Here is a 27,852-nt window from a genome sequence, read left to right on the forward strand (position 1 = left end):
TATCTCTTATCTGTACCTGTGCACATGCTCTGGTCTAGCCTCAGTGAAAGGCAGGACTGGGATCATGATAGTGGGGGGTGAGGAAGCCTCAAGGAGCCAGAGCAATATTGTAGTTCATTGGTGCTATACTGCACCCTGGTTAATTCATCCCTTTCTTATGACCCTTCTCTGAGGGAATGCCCCATTGTCTACAGATGGGTTTGGGGTCTCTACTTCAATCCCTGTCATTCTCAACAATATGTTTTGTTAGTTTGTTTGTTTTCACTCTTCTGATGCCTGTTAACTGATCCGGTCCATACCTCATGAAGGCACAGGCTGGTGTGCTTCTTCCATGTGAGCTTTTAACGTCAAGCTTTTAAGAGCCCAGATGTGGGAAACAAAGATTTCTCCCAAATTGTTTCCCCCAAATATATACCAAATTTAGGTGCTTGCTACACAGGATAAATGACTGTACACTTGGAGGTCAATGCAAGCTGCTTGGAGGTTATTCTCCCTGAGGGTTATCAGTCATCTAGAGCGATCAGACTGTATAGTCTGCCCCACCTTAAGTAGGACCCACTCCCTTCTGATAAGGATAGTATATTGTTTCCCAGAAGGAGATCCCAGGGAGGTCAAGCCCACTCAAGGGTGAATCTAGGGTCCACCCATCTTGTCATATGTATACCCCTAGTCCCTCCCCTTCCTAGTATGTGTACATCCTTAGCTCATCCCCTTCCTGTCACACGTATGTCTATTGTACATCCCCTTCCTGTGCTGTGTATGCCTATTGCACAGCTCCTTTCTGTGACGTGTGTGGTTACCTATAATCACACACCTAAGTATATATGGGCCTTGGCCAGAAATGGAGACTCTCTCCTGACCTTCCTGCCCATGCTGTGCATGGACCTGGCTTTTGAGATCTTGGTCATCCAGGAGTTGAGCATGCTACCATGAAATGTCTGACTCTTTCATTTTACCCTCTTTCCTATCTCTTATTTTCTATGACTTTACTATAATCTATATATATATTTTGTAACCATACAATTGAGCCTACCAATGCCATGATTAGTTGTAAGGAGATGGCTTCCCCTACACCCAGACACTATATCTTTTGATAGTCTGGCACCATCTGCTTTCTTCACTACATCTGCTTATGCACCCATTTTGTCTTCAGTGATTATGCTGGGAGGGTAAGCATCACAGAATGCCAGTTTGCTAGAACAATAGGTTCTTGCATTGAGGGATGTGAGCAGAAGTCTGAAGTCCACCACTTAAAGATAAAGCAATCCTGGCCCAAGGCATGGTATTTTCATTCACCTCATAGTGCATGTGAATATTGGACATCAAATAAGGAAGACCGAAGAACAGTCGATACATTTGAATTGTGGTGCTGGTGAAGAATATTGAAAGTACCAAACAAACAAACAAAACCCCCCAAATAAATAATCAAAAAAATATATAGTATCATGGTCTGCCAAATGAACAAACAAATCTTGTCTTTGAAGATACAGTGCAAGAATTGTGCCCGATCTGACCCTGTCACACTGGGGTGAAACACTAAGGGCATGCAACAGAGCAGCAAGGGGAGCAGAGCAAAGAAGTCCCTGGGGAATACCAAAAATAGACTTTGGGGCCAGGGTGTAGCACCCCATCAGACTCGACTAGAAAACACTCCTAAAGGTCAATAAACAGACCTGGAACTATTTATAGGCTTTTCTTTTTTGTCATTTTTTGGTTGTTGTTGTTTTGTTTTCTTTTATTGTTTTTTCTTTGTCTTGTTTTTGTGCTTATTATCTCTGCATGTCTATCTAAATAAGATAGGTGGGATAAACCATCTGGAGCAAAAACAACAGAACTGACAGTTCTGGGGGACATGGGAGAGGGGGAGACAGGGGAAAGGAGGTGGGTGTTAACATACCCAGAGTCAAGGCAACAGCAAGTGATCTAAAAACCATAGTGAGGAGGGCGTAGTTTGCCTGGTAGGGCTTAATCAAGAGCAATGCAGGCGAGAGGAATTACTGAAACCCGAATGAAGGCCGAACATGATAGGGGGACAAGAGGAAAAGAAAAGAGAAGAGAAGAAAGAACTAGGAGGCAAAGGACATTTACAGAGGTTTAAATACAGGCATGTACATATGTAAATATATTTATATATAAGGAAATAGATCTATGTACATATATTTATCTGTTAAGTATTAAGGTAGCAGACAGACATTAGGCCTCTACTCAAGTACTCCTTCAAAGCAAGAACACTTTGTTCTAATAACCTGGCATTCTGTGATGTTCACCTTCCCAACAAGATAGCTGAAGACAAAATAGGTGCAAAAGCAAATGTGGCAAAAATTTGGTGGTGCCTGGCTATCAAAAGATATAGCATTTGGGGCCTTAAATATAAATAAGCAGCCATCTAATTAAGAAGCAACAAAGCCCACATGGAAGAAGCACACTAGCTTCTTGAGGTGATCATGAGGTGTCAGTGGGATCAGGTATCAGGCATCAAAAACCCAAACCAAAAAAATCCTATCAATGTGAATGAGGGGGAGTGCAGAGTGGACACCCAAAGCCCATTGGTAGACAATTGGACATCACCTTACAGAAGGGTCACAAGGAATAGATGAGCCAGGCAGGGTGCAGTATAGCACCAATGAAACTTACAACTGTCCTCTAGTTCTTTAATGCTTCCTCACCACCAATGTCATAACCCCAATTCTACCTTACACAGCTGTCTAGACCAGAATATGTACACTGATACAGATAGAGCTGGAAACACAGGGAACCCAGGACAGATAAACCCCTCAGCACCAGTAATGAGAGTAACCATACCAGGAGGGGGAGAGGAAGGTGGGGGAGAAAAGGGGACCCGATCCCAATGACCTACATATAACCCACTCCCAGGGGGATGGACAACAGAAAAGTGGGTGAAGGGAGACAGCAGTCAGTGTTAGACATGAAAAAAAAAATTATAAATGATCAAGGGTTCTTGAGGGAGGGGAAGGAGGGAAATGAGCTGATACCAGGGGCTCAAGGAGAAAGGAGATTAGCCATGTTATCAAAAGAGACCAGGCCCTGGAAAAGGCCCTCCTGCTTGGTCAAGTGGAAGGGCAGTATAAAAGAGGGAACACCACTAGGAAACAGACTGACATAAGAGCTGCACCTGAGGCTGCGCTGTTAACTGATCTTGATGGTTACGCGGGTCTCACATGTATGGGGCAGAGACGTCCCACTCCGGGTCTGAGTACAGTATAGAGTCAGTAGCTAGCGTGGGATATTGTGCCTGTTACAAGACCTTTGTCAGTTTCAGGAAACTAACTCTAAGGGTCAGACTGGGAGGTAGTTTAGGATAAAACAGTAATTAATTATTCTTTAAGACACTGCAATGTGAAAATCCTGCGTGCCCACAGATTTGTTCAAGATCAAGCATAACCATGTTTCAAGATTCTCCCATCTTTGGGACATTTTGAACTCTAGTAAAAATATTATATATTAATTTGCAAATTGTCTATCTTAAAAACTTCACTCTCCATTAGTAGCTTAGTTTGATTTTTGTTTGAAGAACTCATATCTTTTCTTATATTAACTAAAAAGAAAGAATTTAAATTTATCCCAGTAGAGGGGTGGGAAACTGAGAACACGGTGACTTCTTTGAAAAAGTGGGGAGCATTGCTTGGGCAGTTCTCTAAGGTGGCTACCAATGTGACTAGCACTGGCCACACGGGTGCAGTGTGCAGGGGGCGGGGGTATAGTTCCAGGGAAGCAGCTTTGCCAAAGGAGGGAGACCCACAATTCTAAAATCTGGGGCATCAGTACAGAAGCGGGCCGCTTAAGCCCTGGAGGCACACACAATTTTAAATCGACTGCGACACCAAGAGACCTCAATCAAGGGCCCCTCGGTGCAGGTCCTTTCATTACCTTGCGTTTCCATCATATTCAAATTCTCTAGGAACCAGGACTGTTCGTCTATGTTCAGTCAGCTTTTGTCAACAACGGCCCTTTTCAGCGCCAGCAGTTAGTGCTCTGTAGCATGCACACACATAGTATTCCTTAATGCTCACCTGACGTAGATCTGGAACAGGTTCTCTGAGGCATTTTCAAGTCCTGACCAGAATAGCATCTCTAAGAATGGTTCCTCTATGCTCAGGTGAATACCTAAAAATACACACTCATTCTCCTTTCAGCGGTGGTGAAAGTCATTTTCAACCACCCTACAAAAGACTTTGATGTCAATGAGCGTGAGCCTTAGCTAAGCAGTTTCAAATCCACACAGATGGGGGCTTCTTTCAGATTCTGATGAGCCAGCGAAAAGTGGCTTCCAAAGGTCCTCCTCCCTGTACTGTTGGCAGGCAATTCTTCCTAAGCTCACTTTGAGTTCAAAGAGCTTGACCGTTGTGTTTTTACCAGTCAGGTTCCACACGCTTCTCAAGGGGATTCTGGCTGGTTTTGAACCTTCAGGACTTTAAGAACGTTTATGTTTACCAGTGTGTGTTATTTAGTAAGCCAGACTCATCTTCAGGAACTTGTCGAGTTAATATAGACTGCCTTTTGGGAGATTGACTGTAGCAATTGGTAACAGAAGTTTGGATCTGTGCTGAAACATGACACACAGATTGAAAGCTATTTTAGTTCGTTTGGGAACACTTATTCACGAACGATACTGTGCATCACCCAAAAACAGTACTGGGTTTGGTTGTCCTGACCAACTGGAGGGCTCTGCGGACCTGTGCTGTGTTAAGAACCAGGATTGCTACCATACCGCTAGCCTTCATGCTCAAGGGAGACACTCTCTAGCCGAGATACCAAGCCAGGAAGAGTGAGAGCTAGTGACTATCTTTTTCAGTTCACAATAAATTACTCTCACAAAGAGGAAAGGTGAATAACACAATATCTGCATAACATAAATGGTAGCGTTAATTACTATAGCTGCCCCATCAGAACAGATGAGACACCCTGTTCCCAAGCACAAAACTTGACAGTGTGTGCCCTAAATAAAACAGGAAACATCCCTAGAACTCAGAAAGTGTAGGAACTATTCCTGTATCACAATGTCATAGAGCTGGAAATTATTAACAAAACTAGAAAATAATGTGCCTTCTCTTCTGGATGCTGTCGGTCTCCCTCCTGATTTTGGATCAAAGATTTAACCAGACCCATCATCATACAAGTAAAGGGTGTAAAGAGTCGCCTCTGCTTCTAGACTAGAAACACATAACTGAGCCTGCGTGGGCTCACAGTACAACCTGCCAAAATCTTTAAAATACCATTTAAACTCTTCCAGAACATAGCATAAGGGAGCTAAATCATGGGAGGTTTCATATTCTATTGGCAAAGCAATCGTCACTTTGATACAGAAACTTGACAAAGACTGCACCAAAGAGAACACTGTAGAGCAAATCTGGGGGTATCTTTGTGCGGTCCTCAGGCCTCTTCTTGACTTGACTTCCCTAGGCTGTCATATCCACTGCGATGGCTCCAGTAAGCACCAAAATTCCTGAATCAAGGGTTTATTAAAGAAGCTAACAAGTTATAATGCCAATGAGAAATGTGCAGGGTTGTTTATTAGGCCATGTTACAAAGTTCTTTCAGGTGTGCTAATAAATGCCAAAGGGACTTACCACTCAGCTGGCAGCCTCAACCCAAAGATAATCAGCTCAAACTCCAAGGGCCAGCAAACCAAGCTCCCTGAACTAAGTGCCCAGAGGCACCCCACTGCAGTAAGCCTCAGCCCAAAGGCACTCGCTCAGCTCCATTTCCATGAGTCAGCAAGCCCAGCTTCCCAAATAAGTGTCCAGAGGCACCTCCCACACCACAAGCCAGCCTCTTACCAAAAAGCACTCAGCTTTACTTGCTCCTTGGGTTGGGAAGGCCACCATTCTGTTTCATGCTTTGGCTCCTGGGTCTGCTGCTGCACTGCACTTCTAATGTCCCAGTGGTCTTCTGGACCCAGGAGGTTCACTGCACAGGGATCTTGTGTCCAGAAGAGAGCATGTTCTACTCCTGGCTCTCACTGATAATGAGGTAGCGTCTCAGAGGGCTCCTTTTATATGCAGAAGGTTGGCACTCACGGGAATCCAATTTGCAATGACTCACAGGTGAATGGTATCATTCTCTTCCCCCACCTTCTCACCAGACCCATGTAGGGAAAGGTCCTTTGGTGGGAGTCAAGAGGTTTGGGCTAGGGAGGGAAGGGGGGAAATGAGGAGCTGAAGGGGCTCAAGTAGAATGCAAATGTTTTGAGAATGCTGATGGCAACAAATGTACATATGCGCTTGACACAATGGATGGATGTAAGGATTGTGATAAGAATTGTACGAGCTCCCAGTAAAATGATTTTTAAAAAGGAGAGGTTTGGGCTAGAAGAGCCCCATTCACTAACTCCCTGCCCCCACAATCCTCGACTCCATTAACCCCTATTACGGTCTAGGAATTGTGGCTAGCTAGTGTGTTGAGTCAGTCTCATCTCATGGCTTTCCCATTTATAATGGAATCTGGCCATTGGTGTCTGTTGGATTTAATTGGCTGGTTTTTCTAAAGTAGATCTCAGGACCTTTCTTCCTAGTCCATCTTAGTGTGGAAACTCAACTGAGACCGATGCAGCATGACAAAGGAGGCAGAGACTCACACAACGTGCATCCCTTGGGAATTGAGCTGGGTCCCCAGCAAAATAGGCAAGAATCCCACCACTAAACCACCTACTTTAGAATGGCAATGCACACAGCCTAAATTAAATACTGACAAATTAAGAATAGAGCACCATGGCCAACTGGAATTTATTTAGGAATACAAAAAATTACTAAAGATTTTTAAATATAAGAAAAAAAGCTGTCCCTATCAAATTCCTTTCTATGACATTTGGAACTTTTTATAGTATGATAGTTTTTCTTTCCACATTAATCACACAACACATGATCAACCATGAATTCAATGCTTATGCCGACACATTGTCTCCTTTGTCCTTTGCTCATTTGACATCTGTGTTTGGAATGCATCTCCCCAAACTTCTTCCCATTCTAAGCCCATCCACCCATCAAAACTCAATATACATAGCAACTCCTGAGAAGAGTTTCCTTGATTCTCCTCACAATCAGCAACCTTCTCCCCTTCCGCTGGACCACCAAACGGATCTTCTTTCCCAGCGCTCCGTGCATTAGACCCTGTATTGCAGACCATCCGCAAAGGAACTGCCTTTTCTGTTAGAGTAGACTCTTATTGGGGGAGAGGACCATGTCTTTATTCCAGTTGTCCTTTGCACAAAGCCTTACACACTTCTGTGTGCTGGGGCATTGATACACAAAGATGCAGACAATCTAAGCAAGTGTGCAAAGTCAGAATCCGGACATCTGCACGGCCACAGCCCTGTCACCCCCCTAACAGCCTGCAGTTGGAATTACGGAAGTATGAAGTACGCTCAGGTCCCAGCCAGGGACCCTCTCCTTACCTCCAGCCAATTTGTAAGCTGTCAGTGACAATTACAGAAGGGAAAAAGCATCCAGAACCATCCATTCCGACTCAGGCATGGGCCTGAGTCAGGAAGTCAGGGTGGGATTGTTGGTTTCAATAGCTGTTGGTTTAGAAGCAAGTACTTCGTATCAGTCACCCACCCAGACTATTCTTCCCAAGTGCATTCAACCCAATCTCTTCCTGTTTTAATTTCTCAGGGAGCTCACGTATTAATCTCTTTCCTAAAATTGCACTGGACATCTATAAGCTTGTGAGACAAACCGAATGTTGTTTCCAACTCTATGTACAACTAGCAATTCCTATCAGAACTTCACCTGAAAGTGTGCTAAGAAGAGAATATTAAACAGAGCACACACACTGTGGGATGCCATGCGAGAAACTGGCACTGGGTTAGAACAGTACAAAAGGCCATCTCCCAACCCTTGCTGATACATTTCTTGAGAAATGGACTTTCAAAGCACAGATCTGTTCCTCTGGATATAATCTCAAAAGCAACGCAATGACAAGTTTCTGGTTTATTCTGACGATATGAGTTACAGTTTAGGTTACGGCTCTGTGAAAGAAGGAAGTTAACATGCCGATCGCTTTCCTATTGGTACAGTTGATTAGTTGCTCCTCATTCCCGACTCCCACCTTTAGGGCATTTCCTCCTTGGAGATTCGAGCCACCCACTCTTGGCTTTCCTCCAACATCCCTGGAACTCCCTCGTGCTGTATCTTCCTTTCTTTCTCCACCTTCCTTTTTGATTACAGTGGCCCTCACGGGTCCCTATTCAGGCCGGGCTTCGTGTCATGCCACACACTCTCCTTTTCAGAGCCTACCACTCTCCGTGCTCCCAAACCAAACTAAATCAACACCGCTGTCACCAAAATCTCTCTCTCTAGAGAAGAGTCATGTGCTGCATGGTTCCCTAGTGAACTATAAATGTCACAGCTGTAAAGGGAACTTGCTTTCTTCCTTCTGAGCACAGAAACCTGCATGTCCAAGTACTAAGCCCTGGAATGTCAACCCTAGGTCCCTAATGAATGAATGCCTCAGCTTAGATGGTAAAAAGGAGACTTTACAAGTGTGATTAAGTTAAGGATCATCAGATGTGGAAATTACTGACCATGATGAACCCAATATAATCTCAAGGGTTCTCATAACAGAGGAGACAGGAGGTCAAAGGCAGAGAGAGAGAATTAAAGATACAACACTGCTGGTTTAGGATGCGTAGCAAGCAGTAGTTCTCTAGAAGCTGGAAAAGGCAAGGGAACTTATTCTGTCCTAGAACTTTCAGGAAAAGCCAGTTTTGACTTCAGCCTAGTGAGATGTTATATAGAATGTCTGACCTCCAGGACTGTATGGTAACAATCCTCATTCCTTTAAGCCACTAATTGTGTGGTGATTTGTTACAGCATCAGTAGGAAACGAATACATCCACCATTTCATTTCTCAGTCCACGGCGCCATCCCGAGAGACAGGGGTCGTTCTCTTCATACATCCAAGGACTTGCCAAGACCTATGGAGAATCAAAGTCCCTGGTTCTCACTTGACAACAGAAGGGGAATGAAGCTGCTTCACCTGCCTACAAGGGCACAGGGTGATACCCACCTGGCCCTCCAATATTAATCTCTCCCTCTGCTTGAGGAGCCTGGTAGCATAAAGAGTGACACATTGGGCTTCTTACAGGGCCAGCAGTTCAAAATCAACAGCCGCAACTCTGAAGGAAGGTGAGGCTGTTTGCACCTGGGAGCATTTACAGCCTCGGAAAGTGCCCATGGCCATTCTGCTCTGTCCTGTGAGGTTGCTGAGTTGGAATCCACTTGATGGCAGTGAGTTCGGTGTTTGGAGTCTCTGTTCAAACGCAGGGTGCCATCCAGCAGGACACCGACAACCGTGTTTGTTTCACCATTCCCCTGCCTTGTTCGGATGTGCTCTTACTACATGGACTGCGGGCTCACTCCTACCCATCTTTCAATACCGAACCAGCTGTGCTCTTGACCTCCACACAGACCTTCAATGGTGAGCCCCCCAGGGGCTAGGACCTTGTTCCATCGTTTTCTTCACTGTGCTCGGTGCTGCCCTCCCTCCAGACAAATAGGAAGGACAAGCCATCTCTCCTCATGGCTTCTGGAATACACCTGACCTGACCTCTCTCCGAGCTGTGCTGACTGTATGGCTCTGACTTTGTGCTGAGAATTAAAAGCTGATTCCTGCCCTGTAGGACAACCCTCCCTACAGCTCCCGTGCTGTGGGTGACCAGGTGTTAAATTTGATAAATGGAACAAGAAAAACCAGCCAGGTGTCCTGGCCACTTCTTCTAATGCTAAGTCCACCTTAAAATCGAGAGCCAATGCAAGAGGCACCTGCCAGTCCCCATTCCACTGTAGATGGGGCCCCACTCAACAGTGCTTTAATGGGCTCCCTTAACTCTCCCTTCTTGGTTATAAAGGCTTGCAGCGACATTCCATTTTCAGCCTAGATAAGGAGACCTTGTACCTTCAAATCATTTCCATTCCTTTTCTCTGGCCTATTTTCAATTTCCTAATACTGTGTTTAAAATACAGAGCTGGAAATTATACTCTAAGACGGTGTTAACGGTTTTGCCCACAGTGAGTGGATTATTTCATGATTCTTGGGTGTTACGGTGTGGTTAATGACACCCTACATCATGTTTGCCTTCTTGATAACAGCCCTGGGTTGCTGACTCATATTCCTGAGTGACAGTGTGAGAATGGCTTTTCACCTGCAGAACGCTTATTTGTCAATTCCATTTCTTTATGATGGCTGGGATGGTCTGCTCGTGCCTCCTCCCCCCACCCCCACCCCGAATAATGAAAGCCTGCTGCTTTTGCAAGGAAGCATCTAATGCACGGACAGTCTAGGCTCACCCGCACTTGACGCTCCGCTCAAAACAGAGCCACCCAAAGGTCTCTAGCAGTTTCTCTATTTTTAACATACATTGCACGTTTATATGGGTGAATATCATGAAAACAAACGCCGCATTTTTACACAAACTGGACAACCGCTTTGCATGGTAGTTTCCTATGTGAATTGTGTGCGTGTTCTTTTCCTGAGTGCGAAATTTGCAAAAAGAAAGAAAAAAAGACTAGAATTCTTCGACTGCTCCTTGAAGTTTCGCATTACCAGCTGTGAACACGAGGAATAATGAATCTGACGGTACAGAAAGATGTGAGGGGTCTCTGCTGATTCCATCAACCTCTCATTTTGTTTGGTTTGATTTTTTCAATTCGACAATGAAAAGGGCAGAGTTGAAGGCCCCCATGATTGTCTGGTATCTTTTGAGAAAAGATGTCAAGATGACCCTATTGGTAACTCAAAAGACAGACCACCACCGGAGCTGACTTCCCTGTCTTGGACTTAACTGGCCCAGCAGATCCCCTTGGGACTCTTTGTTTTGATTGGACATTTTTGGAAGGTACCCTAATGCGACCAAGATAAGCATATTACTGAGAGAACTTGTCTGCAGCCACCCACTGATCACGGGGACATTTTTAAATGAAAGGAGCCCTGGTGGCTTAGTGGTTACTAGTTAGGTTGCAATCTGGAAGGTCAGCAGTTCGAAACGATCAGCCTCTCTTTGACAAAAGACAGGGCTTCCTACTTCCATAAACAGCTGAGTCTCAGAAACTCGCAGGAGCAGTTCTAACCCATCCTAGGGGGTCGCTCTGCATCAGCGTTGACATGATGGCAGTGAGGTGAGATTTGGAAGCCAGGCAGCCATCCTTTTGACTGACCCTCTGACAGTCACCAAGTAGCGCCCATCAGTCATTAGGCGCCATTGCATCTACCGTGAGCTTTTAATACAATAGGCTTTCTTAGGGGTTGGTGCCTAATTACGGCTTGTACATATATTGACTCTTCAGAACCAGGGCACTTCCAATTTCAGAGAATGCCGTTTTTTTCCCTCTGCAGTAAGCATGGCTGGAAAATCTGTAAAACACTTGGAGTGATTCTTAAGGGTAAAATCAAAATGCAAGCTTGTAATGTGGAGCAGAAGCACCTGTGGAGGAGGGGCTGGCCAGCCCTGAAGGAGAAAGGGAAGCGGACCTTACAGCTGAAGGTCCGCCGGGAGCCTGTTGCCTGTACCGAGTGCAGCTGTGGCTTCTGAGCTGTGATTTCCCCATCAGCACTTAAGGCGCTGGGCTGTACCAGATCAAATACACGTAGCTTACATTTAAAAGGAGTCTCTGAGTTATATTAACTGGTAACACTCTTGTTTGGTAATGGAAAGCCTAGAGCAGTGTTTCTCAGCGTTCCTAATGCTGTGACCCTTCAATACAGTTCATGTTGTGTTGACCCCCAACCATAAAATTATTTTCGTTGCTACTTCATAACTGTAATTTTGCTCTGTTGTGAATTGGGCGACCCCTGTGAAAGGATCGTTCGGTCCCCAAAGGGGTCGGGACCCACAGGTTGAGAACCGCTGGCCTAGAGGTTTGCCTCCACAGAGAGGCTCCTCAGAAGAGAGGCCTAGGGGTCTAGTTAGGGACAATGAGCCACTGAAAACCTTTGGAGCACAGTTCTGCTCTGACAAACGGGGTCACCAGGAACCAAAAAACCCCCATGTGCCAGACTCCATGGTAACTGGTGACCTTTTAGCCTGGAATCCACCAGGAAACGAGGGAGACGTAATGAAAGAGAAAGCCTACAGACGGAGGCCAGGATGGTGAACTGGGTTTCCCTGAGGGAGGACGGCGCAGGCGGGGTCTAGAGCATTGCATGTTCATCAGAGAACAAAGATCTGGGTCTGAGGAGAAGGAGGCTGGTAAGCTGGAGACTCCTAAATCCAATTTGCATTTGCTTATGCATAGACAGTCAAAGATCAACTGTAATACTGTACATGTAAACCCTGACATACCATTTATTACCCAAGGCCAAGAGGAAACGTGCTATTTCCAAAAGTTGATGGGATAAAGCATAGATCATTAGTGAGGATTATATTTGTTCCACCATTTGGAAAAATAATTCCCCATTATACATAAAGCCACATCTATTCACTAATCAATCCAACCACTAAATGTACTCCTCAGAGAAACCCTTAGAATCTGTGCCTCAGGGTCATGGATAAGAAAGGTCTTGGATAAAGAAACTGATACCAAGGGCTCTAATAGAAAGTAAATGTTTAGAAAATGGGGAAGGCAACATATGTACAAATATTCTTAAAACAATTGCTGTGTGGAATGTTATAAGAACTCTAAGAGCTCCCAATAAAATGATTTTTTTTAAAGTAAGGTCTTGGTATTTTAGAATAGAAAACCCCCACAAAAATCCAATTCTGAGCAACTCAAAATAAATTTCACCAGCAGAACAATGGAAAACGTGGGATACTTCTACAATGTATTTTCCAGCAGGGAGCAATAGTGGAGCACAGCTCGACAAAGCAACATGGATGAAACGCAGGAAAACACAATCAAGTTTGTTTTTTATTTTTTTATTTTTATTTTTATTTTTTTAACATTTTATTAGGGGCTCATACAACTGTTATCCCAATCCATACACACATCAATTGTGTAAAGCGCTCAAGTTTGTTTTTTAAGCCAATTAAGAGCATGCTTCACCTATGAAAACATATAACACAATATATTGTTTAAAGTCACATGCCTGGACAGGGAAGCTATTCAAGACAATGTTCTCACCCCCAAACATTGGTGTGGTAGGGAAGAGAGAGGGAGGATTACACCTGGAGGAGAACATGGAGAAAGCAGGGCACCTGCACTATAGACACTGTTCTCCTTATGAATTTGGTGCATCAGAGTTTTGCTTCCTTATTCTTTACACTGAATACATATTCTGTGTTTTCTTTTACCCAACTACCATCGGGTGGGTTCTGGCTCTTAGCATTCCTATATAGGATTTTTGAGACTGTAAGTCTTTCCAAGAGCAGAAAGCCTCATCTTTCTCCCAAGGAGTGGCAGGCAGGTTCAAACCATAGACCTTTCAGTTGGCAACCTAATGCCTAATCCGCAGCACCACCTGGGCTCATTGAGCATCCGTTAAATGCACGGAATCCTTTGTGGTTTTACAAAAGAAAGCAACAATGAAAGGTGAGCAGCCAAGCCTGGGTCAGGTTTGTTTTAGGCTCCCCACTCACTAATATGTTTGGTTCTTGTGTCCATTTGCCCTTGACCTCTACAGGTCCCTCTCAGAAACACTGTCAAAAGATGAGACAACCACAGCTTCCGTGGTGACTCTCTCCATAGCACCGGGAGCAATGAAGACCTCCCCACCAGCCAGGGGTCACCTTCCTACAGCAGTCCCACCCACGCATTCCCCAGATGGTAGGGTGGTAAGGAAGGGTCTGCTGCACAGCCCCACAAGTCTCTCCCAGCATGCTGGCTGTTCCTTATTATTGTGCACCCACAAAATGCCTTATCCTGATATCTCTATTTAAAGGTGATGACTGGATTTCACAGTGCCCAGTTGGCATGGCTGGTTGAGCAGCAGAATGCTAACCAAAAGGTCAGCAGTTAAAACCCACTGGCTGCTCTGAGGGAGCAAAAGGAGGCCGGCTTCTCCGGTGAAGAATTACAGTCTCGGAAATCCAATGGAGCAGTCCGGCTCTGTTCTACAGTCACTTGGACTCGACAGCAGTGGCTTTCCTTGGGGTTTTGTTTATTGTATCTAAGAAATACAACTTTCCTCTAGTTCCTAAATGTTTCCTCCCCGCTCCCACTACCATGACTCGAATTCGATCTTGCAAGTCTGGCTAGACCAGAGGAGGTACACTGGTACAGATAGGAACTGAAAATACAGGGTCCAGGACGGATGAGCCCTACAGCACCAGTGGTGTGAGTGGCAAAACAGGGAGGGTAAAGGGAGAATGAGTAGGAAAGAGGGAACCGATTACATGGAACTGTGTGTGACCTCCTCCCTGGGGAACAGACAACCGAAAAGTGGGTGAAGGGAGATGTCGGACAGGGCAAGATATGACAAAATACCAATTTATAAACTATCAAGGGCTCATGAGGGAGGAGGGAGTGGGGAGGGAGGGGAAAATGAGGACCTAATGTCGGGGTTTAAATGGAGAGAAAATGTTTTGAGAAACGATGTACAAATGCGCTTTACACAATTGATGTGTATATGGATTGGGATAACAGTTGTATGAGCCCCTAAAAAATGTTAAAAAAAAAAAAAGAAATGCACAAAAAAAAAAAGAATGCTGCTACGCTTTGTCAGTTAATTGATGAGTTTTCTTGGAAAAGTCAATATGAATATAACTGTATACATTAGGACATACACAATTACTTAAAACCTTGCTCTGCTGGGAGAAGTCAAAATGTGTTAGGAGGGAACCTATGGAAAGATTCCCACAGACTTATTAATATATGATTTATTAACAAGGGACCATAGCCCATCACTGTGGCCTTCCATCACAACAAGTACACAGGAATAGAAAGTAAAGCCCCAAAGGGGAGGAGAGTATGTTCGTTCCGTGAGCAGTTTAAGTTGATAGTCAGATTTCTCTTATCAATAATAGAATATCCATGCGTATTAGCATATGATTCACACTAATTCCTCACAGTTATGTTGTTGATGTTTTTACATTAGTATGCACAGTATTTTTTACAGATTTTTCTGTGCTGAAAATAAAATCCTAATGAGAGATAATATAGAGATGGGTGAAAGGAAGGAGGCAGGGAATTAAGACATTTGCTAGAGAGAGCCTACTGATTCAACTGAACATATTGCTTTCATATTTGCCAAATCACCTACCTCTCTGCAGAGGGAGCACCCCAAAAACACAGGAATCTCACACGTGCCTCAAGTGAAACTTGAATTCCTCCGAATTCTGAAAATTATCTCAAGTAGAAGTGGTTGAAGATTTATACCCTGGATTTCCACCCAAGTCCCAAACAATCAGAACATAAGTTCCATTTTCACTTCCTATTCGCCGAAACCTTTGAAGTTTGTAAGGTATCAGTTACTATCACAATTAAATACTCTCTAACACTGTACAGTTACTCCGCGGCAGTGTTTGGCTAATGTTTCAAATATTAGTAGAATAAATGCCAACTAATTCCCAGAACTGCCAGCAAATTGGATTAGAATTCTCGCTAATAGTTGTCTGAGAGCAGCCTGGGGTCTGCTGGAGACTGCCTGCCTCATCTGTCTACCTTCTGGTAGGTTTCATGGCTGGGCTGTACCAGTGCAGCACAGGGCTTCCCCTGTTTGCCCCGGATGTACCCCAGGCTTTCTTGCCTCCAGGGAGAGGGACGCAAAGGGAGAAAGATCGGACAGGAAGATGTTTGGGGGAGGCGGGGGCGTGGGGAGAGGTGTCTGAAGAAGAAGGCGTACAGTTGCCACATGGGAAGGGGTTCCAGGGACACTGCTCAGAGGGCTCTTCCAGGTTTCTGGGGACACTGCCACTCCCTCAAACTTGCTCTATCATCTACCTGCCTGCAGCAACATCCTTAAAAGGAAAATGACCTCCACAGCTCACCTGGAAGATGAGGGCATTCAGGAGGAGCTAAGGAGAGTTTTCCCTACTCCGCAGAAAGAGAGTAAAGTAGGGGTAGAGAATAAGGTCAAAGGCAGACCCCCCCAATAAGCACCCATTTGGATTTGACTTCAAGTCCCATCTCCCCGCAACATACAACACTGCATCACCTCCGAAACAACTCACAGATCTCTCAGGGAAGGGCCCATCCTCTCATCTCTACCACTTGGGGCCATTTTGAGGATACTACGTGAATATTCATTTCTTCTCCATCCGCCTCCACCTTCCTGTCCCCACATCTACCCGCTGAAGTCAACAGACAAAGAAATAATGGTGCCCGTGGGCTTTTCGACTGCAGTCCAGCGCTCTGGTCTTGGCTACGTAGTGGGCTGTCTGGCCCCATGTGAGGGTCTCCCTGACTAAGTGCCATCAACACAAAGCTGCAATTGTGCTTGGGGAGGAGGCGGGTAGAACCTCAAGGGATGGGAACACAAGAAATTCTTCTACACAGAAGCACCCTCACATAGCTAGAACGGTGGCCACCAAAAATGTGTTCACTTAGCCAGCTACTGAGTGGTCCGGCAGTGATGTAATGACGTCATGAGGCAGTTGTGTAATCGTCCCCCATCAAGGGATCTGACGTGATGAAGCCCATAGGAGGAGGAAGGGTGGGATGCAACACTTGTAATCCCATCCTCTCTGCGGCCTGCTGTGAAGGGAGTGTCCCGGGGGGTAGCCGGGACCACCTTTCATCTTACAAGAGAGGAAAAGAGAGAAGCTTGTAGCGATGAAAAGAACAGACGGGCACCAGGAATGGCGAACTAGAAGCAGAGGGCGTTCTTTGAACCCAGAGGCCCTGCGCTGTGCACGCCCCACATCCAGGCAAGGATGGGAATCAAGGCCAACGGAATCACGGTGAGGTCCGAGGACGGCCAGGCCTTCGGGTGTTGAAAGGAGACAAAGTCCTTCTTCCTAAACTGAGCTGTCAGACAGGGAAAGCCTCCCGCGAGAGCAGAGGGAGACCTGACTGGATTTCTAGTCTGCTGACGTGTGAGAGAGTCAATGTGTTTGTTAAAGCCATCCCTCGTGGATTTGCTGCTACAGCCGTACGAGATAATGCAGACACACCCTTTTAAACAGACGTGCCCCCTTAGCAACCGGCAGTACCCACAGATGTGGGGCAGGTCTGTGTGTAAATGATTGACAGGGTCAGCCAGCAAGTGTGAATGACAGTGCCGAAAACTACAAACTAAGGCCACGGACATCCTCTCACATGCACTGTCACCTAGCACTGTGTCTGCCGGCTTCCCCAAACCTCCAAATCACTGCGTGTCAATTCCGACTCCAGGTGACCGTACAGGACAGGGTAGACCAGCCCTGTGGCTTTCAGAAGCTGTGACTCTTTAACTCTTGATGGGAATAGAAAGCCTCCCCTTTCTCCCAAGGGGCAGCTAGTGGTTTTGAACCTACTGGCCAGGTAAGTGTTAGCAGCCCGATACATTAACTATTAGACCCCAGAGCACCTCCTGCCTGAATTAAGTGGTAAGTAAAATTAGTATGCTTATGCACCTGCACACACACACACACACACGCACAAAACAACCATCAAAAAACAGTATTATATAAGAATCATGTAAGAAGAGTTCTATTTGTAGAAAGCAAAACCGTTCCTGAATTCTCCTTTTATTTATTTAGTACTTCAGTTCAAAAGGCTAATTAGTACTTTGTTCCAGTGATGGGAGAGGAGACTGAGGCTGGCGTGCGTAGCATGGTGTGACACCTTTGGCTTAGAGAGACATGGTTAGGGACTGTGCTACTTTCAATTTCTAAGCTCAATGAAGTTTCACAACAACCCTGGGAGGGAGGTATTATGAGCGCCACTTTACAAGCTGGAAACCAAGACTGTGGGAGTTTGAATAATTATTTGTGGTCCCCTAGTTCGCTAATGACAGCCAAGATTCAAACCGAGGTCTAACTCCAAATCCTTGATGGTATTCACTGACAGATGCTCACTGACAGTTGCTAGGTGTGGTGGGCACCGAGGTGCCTCCGATGCCCCTTCAGCAGACCATGCTGCAGGGAACAGATGATTGACAGCTGGCGGTTGCTGCACCTTTCCACTGTAGCTTGAACGCTGACCCATGATCCCTTGGGTCTTCTCTTACCAGTAGCTGAGCATGACAAGACACAGGATTAGGCCATCTCTGCCAGCTCTAAGATTCCCGTAAGATACTCTCTCAAGTTCCGTGGGCACACACTTCAAGTGGATATTGGCCCCTCTCATGTGGCAAGGGTGATGGAGGAACTGTATGTTTAATTTTATTTCATTTCAGTACATTTACATTTAATAGTAGCATGTGGCTACTAGCTACCATACTAGACAGCATAGGCATAGGGCATCGCTATCATCGTAGAAAGTTCGATCAAACACTATGACCTCGACAAGCTGGTTGTGCTTAAAGAGACCAGCAGGCTCATATCTGGGCAGATCCAAAACTGGAGAGGAAACAGACTTACCTTAGAGGCACTTCCTATCGAGGCACTAGTTTCCGAAGAGCCTGCTGCCATTTGAAGATGTCAGAGGTACGGTGCTGAGGGCACTCCTCAGAGAGTAGACTCCAGGAAAGGCACTAGGCAGGGGTCTCAGCTGAGTCTCACACGCCAGACAGCCTTCCCCAGGGGAGGGGAGGGGTGCTTTGGACAAGGAGGGTGGCAGACCAAGGCCAGAGTGGGATAATGATCTGCACAGAGCTTTCTGGACGTGCCTTTTGCAGCTAGTGAGCGAGAAGGGAAATCAGGACGTGGCTGACGTTGCGCTCTGAGGAGCAAGGAGTTGCGTGGAGGAAGCCTGGGTATAGCGATGCCTGTACCAGGGATCTTCCTCCTCCTCTCCTTTCCTCTTGTTTATCCAATCCTCTGCTCCACTTGGGAGACGGGTATCCAATCGCTCACCTCTCCCTTGTTCTTTGTCCTTCCAGTCATTAGAAAAATATCTAAGTGTATAAGTGTTTTATTTCTTTTAGGTATTGATTGCACTTTCGTGTTTATTGTTCTTCAAATTGAATAATTGGCCACTGCATTTTTTTTTCTTGCTCAAAAAAGTTCGCTCCTCTTTTAGCACGTATGAGATCTCACTGGCAGTGAGTGAATTCGAACTCACGGGGACGCTGTAGAACAGTGTAGAACTGCCCCATCGAACTTTCAAGGTTGAAACCCTTACAGACACAAAATGTCACATGGCTCTCCCACAGAGCGGCCAGTTGATTTAAACCCATGGCCTTTCATTAGCACCTGTGCACTCCACCACAGTATCTGCAGGGCTTTTTAATGTGCTGGGTGTCTCCTGGTCAACACTCGGTGTCCCTGGGCTAACATTCACAGGGTCAGAGAATCAATGGCTGAGGGGATTTAAAACACACAATTTACTTTCATCAAAGGTATCTTCCCAGGAAAATAAGGGTTATCTTATTTCTTGTATAAATTATAAGTACACTTGTAAAAGAATCAAAGGCACTTGTAAACACCTGTATATATATGTTACTTAATAAAGGACAATAATCAAGGCACAGGTCTTTTCTTATAATAATCAACTCTAGGGCCTACTCAAAAGCCAATGTCGGTTTTCCCCTTTAACAACTGTCCCCCTGTCTTGGTACTCAAGCGGTGATCCAAGAAAGTAAAAGGTTGGCCGCCATAGCTTTAGATTCTGTCCTTGCAATGACCAGGTATGCTTTCACTAACGGGTTCTATAAATTCTTCTTTGAAACGTGTTGAATCCTTGCATTCATCTGTAGGTAATCTGAGTTTCCAGCTATAGCTTTAAAAAGGCAAATTTTAGAAGCACAGATGTTTACCAAGTTCTCATTTGCTTTCTCCCAGCCACACTCAACAGCTAAGCTTTCAGAAGATCTTCTAAACTGCTAAGGGCTACATAACCAAATACATGACAGGGTGCATTCACATCTGGCTTACTCTCCATGTAGGGCGTGTTAATGTAGACATCAAACGTCTGGGCAGCGGGGGCGGATCTACTTGGAAGCTCTGGGCTCTCCTGACAGCTAAAGTGTCATGTCTCCCAAAGAGTTGTGCCACTGCTCAGTAACTAAGACACCGCCACAGCCCCTTGATTTCATTCTAAAAGGACAGAGTAGGTGCCATTTGAAAAGACCAATCATTGCAGCAAGTCCTATGGGCACACAGAAAACCCGTTCCACAGGAAGTTTCCCTTGTGTCTGTCCTACTTTAATGCTCGCAGCAGGGCAAATCCTTGCTATTTGCAGTGATGCAATGAAATTATTGGGGACTTTTTGGCTTTCACATATGAAAGTCCTCTATTTGCAGATGACTCATGAGAGCTCGTCATGAAAATGGCTCTCTCCATTATGTTTCCTAGGAAGCAACCTCATTCCAATAGCACAAAATATTATCAGCATTCTAAATAGCATAAAATATGGACAGTAATTACAGTTTCCATGTATTGATGTTTTTCACATATGCCACAACTGTGATATGCCTATTTTTCCAGTTCAACTTTTCTTAGATATACAACTTACAAATAGCAATTGCAATAATCAATTCTGCTTCCCTACTATTAGCCAGTGCAATGTTTCATCATTATTAACCCCTTCCCTTCCACACCCCTCCCATCCCTAGTAACCACTAATAAACTTTGGTCTCTATGCAGTTCCTGATTTTTTACTTGCGTGTGTATGTGTTTAGTTTTGTTTTCATATATGTGAGGTCAGATTATATTTGTCACCTTATGACTTATTTCACTCAGTGAAATGTCTTCAAACTCCATTCATATTGAAGCATGGATCAAGACCTCGGGTCTTCTACTGGCTGAGTAGCAGTCTGTAGTACTTATGCATGTACCCCATTGGTCGGACCTCCATTCCCACCAGCAGGGGATGCGGGTTCTAATGTCCTGGCCTGCAATGCACCAAGGTGCACGATTTATTTATTCTTCAAAATCACTTTTAAAGTCAGTATTACTGTGTTCATTAAGGAAACTCAACTCTAGAGAAACGTATAGCATTTACCCAACACATATTGACTGAGCACCTACTCGGCATAGAATATAATGGTAGTGAGTTTAGGAGGCCTCTACTGGGGTTAGACAAAGGAAAGCAAACAGCAAGAAAGGGATGGAAGCATAGACTGCTTGACTTGAAACAACAACAAAACAAGGATCGTGTCTTGCTGAGCCTTAGAGCCATCTCTGACTCACCGATTGCCGTCACACACTATCCATGCAGCTCATCAGCAAGTCATGTCAACATCTGGGGAAAAAATCAGAATATAATCACTTTTACTGCCCGATCCAACTTGCAAACACCTCTCAACTGGACGATCGCATCACTTCCTAACTGATACCCCAGCTTTTAAGACTTCTCTCTGCAGGTCTATGCTCAAGAAAACAGAAAAAGAGGTGTCAAGAAGATGCAAGTCAACACTAGCAATGGACAATCTGATAAGGAAAATCAGGTGAACTAAATGCGGGGAAAGAAACAATAGATCAATTGGACTTAATTAAAACAGAAAAATTTCATGCTACAAAGGCTATTTGACAGAAAGTGAGGAGATAAGCCATAAAATGGAGGAAATCAGTTGCAAGTTTGTTATCTACAAAGAAACTCGCTCTCAAGAGCAAAGGTAACCCAACAGCAAAACTATAAACACCTCAAATTTTTTAATGGGAAAAATACTTGCATAGACATTTTTCCAGAGAAGACATGTAAATGACTAACAAGCCTATGAAAAAATGTCCAAATTCATTAGTCATGAAGGAAATGGAAATCCCAATGCTAGTGAAATACCACTTCTCACTCACCAGGACAGTCACAATAATTTTTAAAAGTGAAAAGAAAAAGAAAACAGAAAATAACCAGTGCTGGAAAAATCTGGAGAAAAGAAATCTCATGGTCATTCATTGATTGAATGGATTCAACAAACAGTCTATTCCTGCAATGGACCATTAATCATCCATAAGGAATAATGGGCACTGCTAAGTAGATGGATGAACTCTGAACATGTTGCACTATGTGACAGAAGACTGTACTATTTTATGATTCAATTCATATGAATTGGCTAAAATAGGCAAATTCATACAGATGGGGATTGATTGGTGGTTTCCAGGAGTTAGGAGTTAGGGGGAATGGAGAATGACTGCTAATGAGCACAGAGTTTTTACAGGCGTGATAACAATGTTCTGGAATGACTGAGTGCACAGTCTTGTAAATATACTAAAAACCACTGAATTAGATCGTTTAAAATGGAAACTTTGATGGTTTGTGAATTATACTTCATCTTTACATATTAGTAGAGAGGGTCTATGTGGCCTTCCCCGGCTCCCCTCAATGGTAAGAGCCGATTTAACTGCAGGGCATGATCAAAACCAGGAAACTGACACTGGCGCGCTCTTATCCAAATCTCGCCAGTTTCTGCATGCATTTATTTGTGGTGAAGTGCTTGGTTGCTAACTGAAGGTTGGCGGTTTGAACCTATCAACCGCTCCATGGGAGAATGGCGAGGCCGTCTGCTTCTGTAAAGTACTGCATCCTTCGAGCAATTACGGCCAGCTCTGCCCTCGCCGACAGAGCTTCTTCGTGTCAGAATTGACTAGAGAGCAGCGGGTGTTTGGGGGGATGAGGTGCCACTAAGAGGTTCTGACTCACCGTCCTACTGTACACACGACAGCAGGAAGCACGCCAGCACTGTGTCACCCTCACAGGCGTTGCAATGTCTGAGCTCGATGTTGCAGCTACGATGTCCACTAATCTCACTGGGGCTTCCCTCTTTTTGGCTGACCCTCCATTTTACCACGCATGCCCTGAGTGACGGTTAAGACTGTGCATCCAAATCGGCTGGGCTACCTTTCAGCGTGACCTGGCAATTGTGACGTATGCGACAGTGACGGGATGGTGTAGTCATCGTCCATGATGCCATGATATAAAGCCACCCCCTCCAGAATGAGAACTCGATGAGCACCCAGGCAGTTGAAGGGAGGGTCCTGGAGGGCAGGATCCACATCAACTATATTGAGTCATAGTTTCAAAGCTCTCTGGCATCTTATTGGATCTGGATCATGGCTCTGGTTTGCCATCATCTGACCTGCAGTTCTTTGGGCTGTCATCAATGGCCGGACTTATTGCCTGCAGACCGAAACGCCACTAGCCTTTGCAGCCTGTGAGCCAGCAGCTTGCCTTCTTATTCGACAACTTTGGATCTGCTAGCCTCTGCAGCGAGTACCTTGCCACCTGATGTGCCAATCTTGAGTTCATCAACCCGTACAGCAGCTCCATGAGCCAGGGGGAACTGACAGCCTGACATGTGACTCAGAGACTGGAGGCTTGCCAGCCTTTACAACGTCATGAGCCTTTTCCTTGAAATTAATCCATCTGGTTCTCTCCCCTTCCTGCTTTTGTCCTGCTACACACACACACACACACACACACACATGCGCGCGCTCTTGCAAACACCCCAACACAAGCACTTCACGGGTTTTGCTTCTCTAGCAAACCTCGACCGAGTTACCAGCCTTCTCTAAGTCCCTTGTGTTAACAGTTCCAAAGAGCGTGATTCACAGTCTTTGCATCCTCCTTTCTAAGGAGCATTCTGATTGTATTTCTTCCAAGACAGATTTGTTTGTTCTCCTGGCAGTCCATGGTATATTTAATATTCTCCACTGAAACCATAACTCAAAGGTAACAATTCTTCTCCAGTTTGCCTTCGTCATTCACGGCCGTGCTTTCACACGCATGAGTCAACTAAAAACACCCGGGCTGGAGTCAGGCAGGCCCACTGTGGTCCTCAAAGCGACCTCTTAGCTTTGGAAGAAAATAAAGAGTCATTCTGCTGCAGATCTGCCCAGTGCGAGGCATCCTTTGCTTCCTGACTGTTGCTTCGGTGGGCACTAACACTGAGAGTAATATCGGAAGAACAGTGCTCTGGTTTACGAGTTGGGATGCTGCCTCCTCTAAGCAGTCTTCTCTGGCCATAGGGTCCGAAATAACCCTTCTGGTGGCTGGCAAGAATTCTCTTATTTTCTTCCTAGAACTTGCCTTTGCCTAATATTTGTCTTTGTCAATTTTACCTGTGTGTTTTCCACAGAGATGGGATCTGCAAATCCCCTGCACCTGGCTGGGGCCCTGCCTCACAGTAGGGACTGGGTGAGTTTGCAGTAGATGCTGTCAGAACTTTCTCGATCCTTTGCCCTCACCATGCCCGAGGACCGTGGTGGCTCCGCCGTCGCCAGCATGAACACTTCTTGGCAGAGCGTTCTTTTCTGGCCCCAGGGTGTGCACTGCTTCCTACACAGCGGGGCCAAACTACTGAAGATTCGAGGAGGGGCCTATGCGTATCCCTCATTCAGCAGCTGAAACAATGATACTCCTGTGGATGGAGTCTCTTTGAGGGTGTGTGCTTGGCTCGGCCCCACTGTTCTCTGGGAAGATTAAGCTCCAATTGTCCCTCAGAGGCAACTAGTCCATTACTCTAGTCTTTACTGGCTGCCTTCCCTCCCTGTGGTGCTACCCATAGCTTCGATAAGGCCTTGATATCCAGTCTTGGAACTTCCACCAAATGACTGAGGGAGACTCTGCAAATGAGGCGCTTGTGGCCCACCAAGGGGATTGAACAGCTTGCAAGGAATGCAAATTGGCTGTCTGGTACTCATGTGAGACAAAGTAAACTAGGTGTATGGGACCCTAACAAGGGATTTTGCCATTCAATGTGGCTTAAAATGAGCCAGCACAAGGGCAGACAGGCGGGGCTCATTACTACTAAGAAAAAAGAGCTAAGAAGGAAGTCAGTTGGACCCAGTATCTCCAAGCTGAGAATCTCCTGGATCCAAGAAACCAACAAAGAGAGTTGCAACCCTGGAAAAGTGAGAGACCATCAGAGAAATGGGAGCCACACAGGCAGCAGAACCAGAGGCCTGGCCGGCCATGGCCTGCTGGGCTTCTCCCTCCAGGGAGCAAGAAAGCTGAGCAGCTTCAGGCAGGAGGGACTGTTGGCCTTTTGGAGCTCCTGGGTCCTTGGTGGAAGTAGACTCACCCAGAGCTGGATTGCTAAGTGCCAGCAGGCTGAGGCTTACTGGCAGAGTGGAGTGCCTCTGGGCATTTAGAGGTAGCGATAAAGAACTTTGTAACATTTGCCTAAGCTGGGCAGAGGCAATGGCAACCCAACAGACCCATGATAAAATGTTCTGAGTAAAGAATTGTACCCTGGGCTATTCTTGATCTTGCCTTGTAACCTGTCACTTAACATGAGCCCCCATGGCACAGTGGTTAACTGAAAGATCTTGGCTATTGATTGTCTGTGAGTCTTGAGTTATTATTGCGATGAAGTTTCAGACCCACTAGGGAAGTCGAGTGAGCCGTGGAATGGATGGCTGATGTCAGCCTGACTTTTTCAAAGGTTGGAGGGAGGCAGCATGTCTGCTTTCGGTTTCCCAGGAATCAGTCTCGGGCTGATGTGGACGCTGATGCCCTCTTGTAGAATCACCTCTTTGTCCACTCCTCTATCTGATACCCTATTCTGTCTTACTGCTCATTCTTTCACTAAGGCAATTTGCCCTTTAGAAAAAGAAGTCAGATCACATCACTTTCCTACTCACAAATTCTGCAAAGGCTCCCACCTCACGCCAAGAGAAAGCAGAAATCCTCACGGTGCCTTCACGCCGTCTCCTCCCGCTCACCTTGCCCAATCTCCACTGGTCATACCTGCCTATATATGTGGTCACTCTGCCTCCGCTCTCTTCCTTAGGTGATCTGCAGGGCGGGTTTCTGTATTTCCTCTGGTCTTTGTGCAGAAGTGGCCGTCTCAGAAGGGTCTTCCCTGATCACCGGATTGATGATGGGACGTCCCACCAAGGCTCTCCTCTGGAGTTCCTGCTTGGGCATCCTCGTGGCACTTGGAGTCCTCTGGCACAGCATTGCAAGAATAGGTTATTCCCATTTGTTTCGCTTCTTGGCTGCCTCTCCCGGCTCCCATCAGCTTCAGGGTCGCTTATCTCTCCCCAACTTCCCACCTCGGTGGCATCGTGTATGTAGCGAAAATCAGTCTTTGTGGGTGCATTTGCACCTTAAACCAGGCACATGATGATTTAATACTTTTGACACTGAGAGCTGAATCACTGCACTCGCCCCTCAAGAATCTGAGTGGGTTTTAAAACATTGGAGGGGGGTGGAACTAGAAAGTATTGGGATTTTCCCACAAACCTTTTAGAGTTCCTTTGTGTATGGGCCTCCCCCACATGAAAATCCCCCTCATGAAGGCAGAGTTCTTGTCTCTTGGGTCCATTGCCCATTGTTCCCCCACCCCACCCCCAGCCCCACCAAACTACAGTATTCGGCACCTTGCAGGAGCCCACGAGGTTGGCAGTTTGAACTACCAGTCACTTCATTGGAGAAAGATAGAGCCGTCTGTTCCCACAAAGATTTCTAAAGCCCCTGAAACCCTAGATCGTGTTGCTACGAGTTGGAGCAGACGCAGTAGTAGTAGGTTTGGTGTTAGCTTAGGAGCTAGATAAGTATTTATGGGATGAATCAATGTTTGACTGGATCGCATGCATTCAAGACAGCGCCCGGACATCAAACCTGTTTGCAGAACAACGTGCTTAGCATGCCTGACCGTGTGCCTCGGCATGCTCCATCTGCTCACCATGTGGGCTCCCTACCACCCGCATGGTCTTGGGGAGAAGACACAAGACCCGCCACTGAACGTCATCCTCGAGAGGAATCTCTGACCAAAGGAAGCAATAAATTGGGAAGAATGACACAGCCGGTCTTTCACTTTTAATGTAACTTGTTCAAACAAATATATGGTAGATAATTTATAAATTATTATTATTTTGTCATGTCTTACACTGTCTGACATCTCCCTTCACCCACTTTTCTGTTGTCCGTCCCCCAAGGAGGGGGTTATATGTAGATCCTTGTGATCGGTTCCCCCTTTCTACCCCACCTTCCCCTTCCCCTCCTGGTATCGCTACTCTCATTGAGGAAGGGGCGGGCAGAGAGGGGAAAAAATGAGGAGCTGATGCCAAGGGCTCAAGTAGGAAGAAAATGTTTCGAAAAGGATGATGGCAACAAATGTACAAATGTGCTTGACACAGTGGATGGATGCATGGATTGTGATAAGAGTTGTATGAGCCCCCAAGAAAATGATTTAAAAAAGAAAAAAAATACATATATATGGTAGATAGGGAGAGCTATGTATCAAATTGTGGCCTATGTGAGAACCGTTTGAGACATCGCTTAGAATGGAAGCCGTGTCTGGGGGTTCCAGGGCTGCTTCAGGAAGGCTCAGGAAGCAGGAGCCCTGACAAGGACTTGCTTGTCCAGGGCAGAGGTCACACATGCACTGCCCTCAGGATGAATCTGAGCCAGGTAGAATGCTTCTGTCCAGGGGGGGACCATCATGACCCTGCTCAAAGGTGTTCCCAGAGCCTGCATGAGATGGAGCCCTACGGGTGCTGTCCAGTAACCACTGGGCAGCTGAGCACAGGTTGGGGATTAAAACCTACCAGCGGCTCTGAGGGAGAAAGGCAAGGCCGCCTGTTCACATCACGATTTACAACCTTAGAAACCCTATCTCAGGCCCCTGTGACTTGGATTCGACTTGATGGCAGTGATGTTTGCATGTGTTGTTTTTTTAAAACTAGATTTAAGTGAAAAGAGTAGCGTGTTTGTGACCTGATCATGCACCATGGAGGGTAAAACCAAACTCATGGCCACTAAGTCCACTCAAGCAACCCCGCAGAGCAGCGTCGAACCAGCCTTGCTTGTTTGTTTAAAACAAAAACAAGCTGTGATGTACTACTTTTTAAAACCAGTTCAGTTAGCATGTAATTCACAACCCGTACGATTCGATCGTTTAAATATATTAAAGAGTTGTGCAATCATCACCACAATCAATTATAGAACATATTCTTCATTCTTGTACCCATTCTTATTGCCACTTTCCTGTCA

The sequence above is a fragment of the Echinops telfairi genome, unplaced genomic scaffold, assembly GCF_000313985.2.
Source record: "Echinops telfairi isolate 266 unplaced genomic scaffold, ASM31398v2 ScPeMD7_11;HRSCAF=52, whole genome shotgun sequence".
Lineage (NCBI taxonomy): Eukaryota > Metazoa > Chordata > Mammalia > Afrosoricida > Tenrecidae > Echinops > Echinops telfairi.